Raw genomic sequence first — 10,743 nt, forward strand, 5'->3', positions numbered from 1 at the left:
AAAAGGCGGACATTGCTTGAGCAAAATATTGAAATGCATAATTTAGTATTTAACAAAAAATCACTAATCGTCATATGGTAATTCATTTGACATATGTTAATTAATTAATTACCATATAGCACATATTGCAATTTGCAAATTCCAAGCTGCAAGGCATATCCACTTGAAGATAACTGTGTGGATGACACCACTGACGAGATATGTCCGCCAAACTTGCGGAAAAAATGCAGTTCCACTTGCTTTCTCAACAAAACGTCGTTTTATGCATTGAAGCACAAAAGTAACTGGAACACCAATGCATTTCTCCGCAAAGTTCGAGAATTAATATGTCGAAACTGGTGTCATCCTGAGAATTTGTTCCAAATGGATCCGCCTTGCGCATTCCCCGGATAGAATTTGTAAATTGCAATATGTGCCATATTGTAATTAGTTAAAACTCTTACAGTTATTTTTTTAACTATTTGATTATACATTTCAATTTTTTGTGCAAGTAATGCCCGCCTCTTCGAGTAGACCAGCGCTTGGGCTGGAATCGTGCTGTCTGCCACAGGCAATTGAAAAAATATATGGAAAGTGTTCACTGAAACACCCTATATAAACCGGCTACCGGCGCGGTCTGTCTCTGTGTCTACGTGGCGAAGGTTCCTCCATCGTAGCGCACCCCAGAACTCACCGAAATCATCGCACCGACTTGCAGTGGACCAGTGCCGTCAGCGTCTTCGCAGAGGGAGGGGCAGTATGGGAGCGCTGGCATGACGAGCGGCATCGGAGCCAGCTGTGGAAGAAAACGACGAACGCGCGAGCAGGGGCACGAGCGCGTCTCTGTGGCCCCGTGACTTGTTGTACGACTTCCAGCCACGCCGCCGGATTTTCCGCTTCATGAGCCATATAAGGCTTTCGCATTCAAATAAAAAAACAAAAAGAAGAAGATGAGCGCAAAAGCGCGGGACGTGAGTGAGCTATGGCATAAGCGGGCAGTAAAGAATATAACGTTCAATGGTAGGCATGTTCGTGTATACATGCCAAGTTCTGTTTTTTTTATCCTAACCTGCACATTCTCAACTAGTGATTAATTTCTTTTGCATTTTATGTTTTTTTTATTATCTTGGGCTACCCAATCTTTGGTCAATCTCACAGAGTGGACTCGGCAGCACTTCCAAAGAAAGTCACGTTAAAATGACTCGCCTTTACTTCGTGCAGCTGCTCTTCCTTGCCTGTTCATGGTCACCCGGTTCCTACACCTGCCGCGCTGCTGTCACGAATGCCGGAACTTCTCGGTCCTGGAATCCTGCCTACATCGCTGAAGCACCGTACCAGCCGCACTGCCCTGCACCGGCCCACGATTTACCGAACTACCGACGTTCCTGCCCCGCAGCGCCACACCCGGAATTACCATACAACTCGCCTATCGTGCTCCCAGAACTATCAGCATCCCAATCTACACCGGCATCACCACGTATAAAGCCCCTCGGAATCAACACCCCCTTCAGTGGACTCGGCAGCACTTCCAAAGAAAGTCACGTTAAAATGACTCGCCTTTACTTCGTGCAGGTAAACAATCCTTACCCTCTTTTTGCGAAGCGTACACGTTACGCTGGTTTGATAGTGCTGCCGAGTCCACTTTGTTGTATTGCCATTGCAAGTGACTGCGCACATGCCATTTCCCGCCTTTTATTACAATGTGGGGACATTGAACTAAATCCTGGACCTGGATCTAACACCCGCTCAGTCAATACTGATTCACACAAAGAATTGCTTGAGGCATTGGGCGAGTTAAAAGATGGGCAAACAACCCTTCTAAACGAAATGAAAACAATTCACGCAAGACTGGCTCAACAAGAGAAAGCATTTAAGGAGATAAAATCAAGACTAACTAAAATTGAAGAAGAATGCGCCTCACTAGAGCCCCTTAAAGCCCAAGTTAACGACGTCCAGTGCCTCACCCAAGAAAACGCAAGCAACCTGTCAGACCTTGTACATAGGCTAGACGACAGCGAGGACAGGGCCCGTCGTTCCAATCTTGTATTCTTTGGTGTGAAGGATGCTGACCGCGAAACCTGGGCCGAATCAGAGAATCTCGTAATAGACATTTGCAAATCCGAACTAAATCTCACAATCCAACCTATGGACATAGAACGGGCCCACCGGCTTGGTAATTTCAATACTGAAAAACACAGGCCTATTATTGTCAAATTCGCACACTTCAAAACCAAGGAACTGGTTCTTTCAAACGCAAAACTCTTTAAGGGTACAACTCACAGCGTATCCGAAGACTACTCCCGGAACACTCGTATTGCCCGTAAAAACCTCATAGATTACGCTAAAAGTCACAAAAAAAAGTTCACCCTTCGACATGACAGGATGGTTATCGGCACCACCACGTACACGTTCGATCACACATCGCAATCAGTGTTACCTCGAACGCCATAGCTATCATCCAAACAGACCCCAAAAAACATTCCCAACTCGCTATCAGTCCTTTACACTAACATTAGAAGCCTCCTGCCTAAACGCGATGCTCTATCTAGCCTAATCAACACCACAGAAAGCAATGTAGTCGTACTAACAGAAACATGGTTAAACGAGAACATAACGGATAGCGAAGTACAGACCGCATTCCGCAACTGTGATGTCTTCCGCTGCGACCGCATCGGTAAACGAGGCGGTGGCGTTCTAATAGCAACACATCCCAGCCTGAAATTTCATGTTATGCCGATTGTCTCTCCCATCGAAATATTATTCATCTGTTCTAAAGCCTCATTTCCGCCGACAGTAATCTGCGCTTGCTATCGTGCTCCAGACAGTGATGCTTCGTTTATACCTTCCTTCCACAACGCCCTTCATATGATAACTTCGGAACTTCCACACGCTTGTCTCTTCGTTCTAGGTGACTTCAACTTTCCCGAAATTAATTGGCAGAACCCATCTGACACGACTAATTCTTGTGCGCGCGATTTCTTGAATACTTGTCACACTTTTGGTCTAACCCAAATGGTCACCAGCCCAACAAGGCAGAATGCTCAATCATCGAACATATTAGACGTAATACTAACATCACATGCAGAAAACTTCATATCGCTCTTGAATCTGCCGGGAATCAGTGACCACTCAGTAATACACGCCACGTTTTTCAACCACTTACCGCACCCCAAAGAAATAACTAAGACTATCACACTTTATGACAAAGGAGACTATGAAAGCATCAACAGTGAACTTGATGCGTTCCAAACCTGGTTTCTAACTGATTTTCATGATCGCACTCCTGAAACTAATTGGCTACTGTTCAAAAACGAAATGCACGCCCTCATTGACAAATTCATACCTACCATCACCGTAACTGAGCGCCATGAATCCCCTTGGTTCAATTCCGTGCTAAAACGCATGAATAACAGGAAGAAAAGACTTTCCGAACCGCCAAAAAAACCAATAACCCCACCACGTGGCAAAATTATTACGAAGCAGAAAAATCCTATAACCTACAAGTATACAAAACTAGACACTCTTTTTTTTCTTCTACTCTACCCGACATGATTCGTACAAACCCACGTCAATTCTGGAAATGCATCAATCCTAACCCCATCAGAAACATAACACTGTGTGACGATGATAATAATCCAATTGGAGATCATGACGTTGCGGAAGTTTTGAATTTATCATTCAGCTCAGTTTTCACCCACGAACCCGATAACGAATTACCCGATTTCCCTTCCTTTAACTTTCCACCTATGCCAGGCTTCAGCTTCGAACCTGATGGCATTGTCAAAATAATCGACTCTTTTAAATTAACCGCCTCAGCTGGTGTCGACAAAATTAATACTAAAGTGTTAAGAAATACAAAACATGCAACTAGCACCATATTGTCGCATATATTTCAGCAATCCCTTTCATCAGCCATTATACCCCATGACTGGAAAATAGGCAAAGTCATCCCAGTCCCCAAAAAAGGGCCTTCATCTTCTAGCCATAATTATCGACCAATATCTATCACATGTATCACTTCTAAACTAATGGAACATATAATTTTCTCTCAAATTATAAAATTTCTAGTATCCGTCAACTTCTTCCACCCTAACCAGCATGGCTTTTTAAAAGGTTTTTCTTGCGAAACACAGTTAGCCCTCTTTATTAACGACCTTAGCTCTAGCATTGACCTTAACATTCCTATTGACGCCCTCTTCCTCGATTTTGAAAAAGCTTTTGACAAAGTTCCTCACAAACGACTATTCCTAAAACTTTCTCGTCTCAATCTTAACGAACATGTTTTTAATTGGATATGCAGCTTTCTCACTAATCGGCAGCAGTTTGTCTTTGCTAATAAATGTTCATCTTCTTATTCCTCTGTTATATCTGGGGTACCTCAGGGCACCGTCTTGGGCCCCCTTCTTTTTCTCATATATATTAATGATTTGCCTGCTAACATATGTTCTAACATCCGCATATTCGCTGATGACTGCGTTATCTACCGGCCTATTACTAACACCGATGACATTTTGTTTCTTCAGTCTGACATTCAGCACGTACTAACCTGGTGTAATTCATGGCTAATGTCTTTAAATGTGAAAAAAACATCTCTGCTATCATTCCACCGACGTCACTCGCAACCATCTTCAATATACCTAATCGGGAATGCAGAAATCGCTTCAGTATCAACTTACAAGTATTTAGGCATCCATTTGACATCTGATCTAAATTGGTCTTTTCATATTTCACAGGTTACTAACGAGGCAAATCGCGTCCTTGGTTACTTTCGACGAACCCTACGACTAGCACCCCCATCAGTGAAATCCCTTGCTTACTTAACACTTATCCGCCCCAAATTAGAATATGCATGCGCGATCTGGGACCCTCATCAAAATAACCTTTCCATTAGTCTTGAATCTGTACAAAATCGCTCAGCTCGTTTCATTTTCTCCGCCTATTCCTATCACGTAAGTGTAACTGAACTAAAACGTAATGCTCATCTCACAACTTTAGCGAACCGCCGAAAGATTTCCAGATTGTGTCTCTTTCATAAATTCTTTTATCATCCATCTCTGAATTCCATTATCAGTCCCGCCCATCGCATTTCAAGTCGCACAAACCACGGGAAGGCAGTCTACCCGCCCCCTGCTCACACTTCTGCGCATCTGTCATCATTTTTCGTCCATACAGCAAGGGACTGGAATGACCTGCCAAACGCCATCGTTGATCAGATCGACTCATCGTCATTCAGATCATCCGTAGAAGGAATGTACTGCTGAAATTCCACCCCCTCATGTAATACCCCTTCAATGGGGCCTTTGAGGTACTAATAAATAAATAAATAAATAAATAAATGTGCCCTCGATGCATAAGGCTCTGCCTATACATCTGTGAATTCCTAAATACAACATCTTGACAACGAGGATTGATCTAATCCACGCAATATTGCCACCGAACCTCCATTATGGCAACACAATGATCATCCCGGGTTTGCACCATCACCTTTCCTTCCTTCGTCTGGTCAACCTGCCGTTCCATCGGATCAATGAAAGCAGGCCTTCGGGGTATTCGAGCTTCCTTCCAATCACCGCAAAGCGATTCTGCGACGTGTCTTGACATGAAAGGGCAGCCAATTTTTTCTGCGATGCTGCCAGCGGACCTGCAGTCGGGCGCTGCGAGCGCTGTGCTACCGATATACTACCGACACAGAGACAGAGCTGAATACTACAGAAGAGAGCCGCGGTGTTCAGCTGCCTCTGTGTTTTTTCGCACTCTTGCTTTTAGCAATGACATTGCAAATTTTCTGATACCCGACCACTACAAGCGTTCGGTAAACGTCATCATGGAACGTCAATGGTTCAGTCGCCGTTGTCAACATGCGGGTGTGACGGTGGAGGAATACATTAGTACTCTACGAACCCTTATCGATGAATACAGTGTTAGAAACCTTACTGATGAATTCCTACCTGACAAGCATATCTCGAAAACCGCAAATCATCATTTATACGAGTGATCACTTTTGAGGGCCTTTTACTGACTCACGGACTGTCATTATCGAAAGAAGACAGTATAAGAACAAACCATGAGAACAATATAAAAAAAAATTGGCGATGATGCCTCAGTTTATCATGTTGAAAAAAAGCATAAAGTTCCCGCTGATCGTAGAAACTACAAATAAACACTTGCGACACGCGCAAACTGCGCGAACTTCAAGTACAAGGCGTCACGAATATCGAGATTGCTGCTGTTGTGGAGCGACTGATTATCTTGCGAACGGCACCGCATGCAAGTGCGTCGTTGCAAATGTCGTCAGTGTAGCAAAATTGTGCACTTGAATTTTGTTTGCAAGTCGTCTGCAAATACCGGCAAAATTCGGCGGCGACGATGACTCTATTAGGGCTCTATTATGGCTACTCACATAGCAATGACAAGACAATTTGTCTTCTCAAGGGACGCCAAAACGGAGGAGGGGGGTTGGGGGATCGAGCATTTACGCATCCGTCTTCGTAGAAGGTCAGGCTATCTTGTTCCTTGTTGATATGGAATCGTATGTTACTATCCTGGCAGAAGCCCCCTATCATTAGCTCTTTTCAGGCCCCTGCCCTTATACCTCGTGCCAGCGCTTCGACTACTTCAAGAGTAAGAACTCAAAGATGCTTCATCACGCCAGCTATGTTCCGTAACAGAAGTACTTGCATTCTTCTTTATGCTATGTTTGAAGGAGCCACTGTCCTACGACTACATGTTATTGCGGCACTGCAGGTGGAGATTGAAGGCACATCACTTTAAGTGCCTCACATTAACACTTAGCATGCCTGTACTGCAACCTGAGCTACGTTCAGAGTATGCTGGAGCGCCTGTTCACCAAGCAACTACGGCTTGCCAAAGGATTCACTCATGAAATCAAACTTCGCGAGTCCGTTCACCGCGTTGCTAGTCTGACATATGCTGTGTGCTATGCACGAGAAAAATGTCAGCTGAACTGCAGAAACTTGAAGCACAAGGGATTAATGGGCGTATCGACGCCTCCGAGCGGGTTTCTCCAGTAGTCTTGGTTCGGAAGAAAAATGAATCAACACGAATGTGCGTTGATCTCAGAGGATGCGGCAAAGCTCTGATTGCAGACAGCTTTCCGCTTCTACAGACAAAGGACCCACTCTACAGTCTAAGGATTGATCAGCGGTTATTAAAGCTGGATTTAGCGTACTTATCACAAAGTAGTGGTAATAGCGATTTGGACTACTTTCCTTAGGCATGACGAGCTCTTCCGGCTCAATAAAGTTTGTTCCGCTCTGGCTTCAGCTCCATCAACACTTCAGATGATGATGCACCTGACACTCAAAGGATGCAAATGTGTACTTTTCTACATTCACGACATTATTGTCTATGGCCATTCCCGAGATAATCACCTCGCGAACCTCCGCACCATTCTAAAACGAGTTTCAATAGTTGGCCTCATCTCAACCAGAAGTGTGTCTTTGACGTCACAGAAGTAAACCGCCGTGGTGGCTTAGTGGCTATGGCGTCGCGCTGCTAAGCACAAGCTCGCGGGATCACATTACGGGTGCGGCGACCGCATTTCGATGTGGGCAAATGCAAAAACACTTGTGTACCCGAAATGGATGGAAGGTAAAGAAAGAACTCCAGGGGGTCAAAATTAATTTATGGTCCTCCACTACGGGCACGCCTCATAATCAGATGATGGTTTTGGTACCTAAAACCCCAGAATTCGATAAACGTAACAGAAGTCATGTTTCTGGGACATGTGAACGACAAAGAACTGCTTCCTATGGCATCATCGATGGAAACGATAAAGCAAGCTCCTGCGTATTCAAACAAACAAACATCGATGGTACCCTACTTCGACGCGGGATTTCCTTCGTACTTCATACAGCATAACTAGACAAATGCTCGAACCTAATTTAGCTGCGGGAGAGAGTTTTGCCCGTTTAAAATGGCTGCTGGAAGTTTGCAACATGCTATGTTTCTTTGACTCGAAGGTTTCTGCCCCGACTGATGCCTTGGGGTATGGTGCTGGTATATGGTGCGACTTGGTGCCGTACTACAACATAACTAGGGATACCTACAGACCACTGCATTTGCCTCCTGCGCCTTGAGCCCGCTAGAACGGAAATGCTCCTCAGTCGAATGCGAAGCCTTAGCGTGTGCTTGAACCTGTGAGCCTTGGCACGTGTACATTTGGAGTAGTCCCTTCTCTTACAAACCGTGCTTTTGTCACGTTGCTGCTAACAAAAGGAACAAGACATCGGCCACTACGCATCGCATGTTGTTCAGCGCGCTTACTCTGGTAGAACTACGCCATCCAGTATTGCAAGGGATGCGATAAAATGACGGTCGACGATGCGCTGTCTCGATTAACCTTGCAAGGCTCGCTCAGTGGTGCTTCAGTTGTAGGTGAGTCTGATTGTCTTCTTACCTCTATGGTAATGATGCAACATTTACAAGCAGCAAGCGCCAATGACAGCATTATTGCATAGGTCATGGAGTTTACTCGCCATCTTCACCTGATACAAACGGCCGATATGCCTCTACAAACAGAGTGCACACCATATTTTCATCTACTCACTGAACTTTTTGTTGTATGCGACTTAATTATCGGTGGGACAGAATACTAATTCCATGTACCCTTACTTGTCGTTTGATAGACGTCACACACGGAACCCATCTGGGAATCAGTCGCGCGAAAGGAGGACTGCGAGATTTTTACTAGTGGCCACGGATAAAGGAACATGTTGAACAACTTCTACGAGCCTGTATTGTTTACCAGTTCTGAGAAAAGTCCACGCGGCCAACTGCAGCCTCTCTGCAGGCGGTAACGTTTCATGATACACGTTGGTAGAAGGTCGCTATCAATATTTTTGAACTTTTCAAGTAAGCTCCCATGGACTATCATTATGCGCTAACGCTTGTTAAGTATAACAACAACTAACCAGAAGTCCCTTTTTAAAGACAAGTCTCTACTGCACGAGTCAGGAACTTCCTGCAAAGAATGTTTTCTAATGAGGGCTACATCAGTGAGATAATTTACGACGACGGAGTACAGTTTGCTTCAGCGGAATCTGATGGGTTCCTCCAGGAGCGTAGTATACATAATTTCTTCTATTTCTTTAATGCCCACAGGCAAATGGGCTTGTGGAACGATTAAACAGAGCCTTCACGTCCTACGTTCAGATGGCAGAATATGAGCGGCGTGACATTCGCACCCCCATCACAGACTGCTTACTCGTCTACCGTTAAAGGGCCCGGAAACGGTTCGGACAAATTTTGCAGACGCGTAGGGTGCAGCTAAAGTTAATCATTCGCACCACAATTTGTGTGAAACGTCTCATGTTAAGAGAGCTACGGACGATTATAATTAACCTTCCTCCATAGCCATGCATTTTCTCCTCAACTCGTTCGCCGAGTGATCGGGGCTAAGCTCCGCCTTCACTGGCTCTGCGTCATGATGGCACGTCGTGTCGCCTACTTCCGATTCTCTAGGAGCGAGCGTGCGAAGCCTTTCCAAACTCTCCGCCAGCTGCTTGGCAGTCGACCCCAAGCGAGAGCTATCGAAGCAGCATGCGTTGCGAGCATTCTGTCGCAGCGCCGAACGTGTCTGGTATTCCGGTAACCACAGGCGGGCTGGGCATTTAGACGGATGGCTGGAGGCATAACCTCAAGCTGATGAAGGAACATTAGCGTAGACGTACGTGAGTGGCCTTATCGGTCTGCACAGTCCATCCACCTGTTCGCGCAGAGCTTAACCAGCCAAACAAATAGCTCATATTGCTATAACCAAGTGTAAAATATTTTAAACATTTACAAAAACAGCATGTTAACGATTACGTTCCTGCGAAAAATTTACGCCAGCAGCAAAGAAGAATACACTTCGTTACTGCTACTGTGTTTGGTTGAGCTCTGTGCCACCAGGTGGCGGCACCGTGCAGATCATTCACATTTGTGCTTCTGCTCAACCCGTGAAACGGCAAGGTGAGCGGCCAGGCCCTGTCCCCTCGCTTGCGTTTACCTGAATACCATACTCACAAAACGGTATTGTGTTAGTAATCATACGGTGTGAAGGGACGGCCGCACACGCGCAAATTCTGGCGCCGATCGGATAGAGACAGTCAGATACGCTGCAGCCACTCCGCTCGTCTGCTGCCTTGCAGAGGGACACGATGTCGCAGCTTGACATATTGCCAGTCGCTACGCTTGCAGCCCACAACGCAACAAAGACGATTCATGGTGCTCACGAAAAGACAGACCGACACTGACCGCGGCGCTCTCGTCAAGACGGAGCCCGTTGTACAAGCAGACAACGCTTGCTGTGTGCCGGAAGTGCTTAAGTGTAGTGAGAAGTTGTTCTTGTGCATTCTCTTTCTGTTACTTTATTTTTTATAGAATCAAATTAACTAACATTCCAACTATTACGAACAACATTTGTTCACCATAAAGGTGGAAAAATTATCGATGACGCGCCCTGGGCAGTCAATCGGATAGCTCGCCCTACTGACGTCAATCGTGTGATGAGCTCACAGGGCTAAGGCTCTAGTAAATAAACTTAAAAACACACCGGCGCATTAAGTAGCGTACGTGGACGCCGCTTGCGGCAGAGATGAGGCTGCAGTATCGATGGTGGTTGATGGCGACAGGTGCATTAAGATAGCGTGCTCCACGTGCATGAGGGACGCCTGTACAGCGGAGGAGGTTGCATTAGCGCTCGCTTGTGTGGGTACAAAAGCGGGAGTCATATTATGCAATAGCATATTAGTTTTCCGAAAT

The sequence above is a fragment of the Dermacentor andersoni genome, chromosome 1 (assembly GCF_023375885.2).
Source record: "Dermacentor andersoni chromosome 1, qqDerAnde1_hic_scaffold, whole genome shotgun sequence".
Lineage (NCBI taxonomy): Eukaryota > Metazoa > Arthropoda > Arachnida > Ixodida > Ixodidae > Dermacentor > Dermacentor andersoni.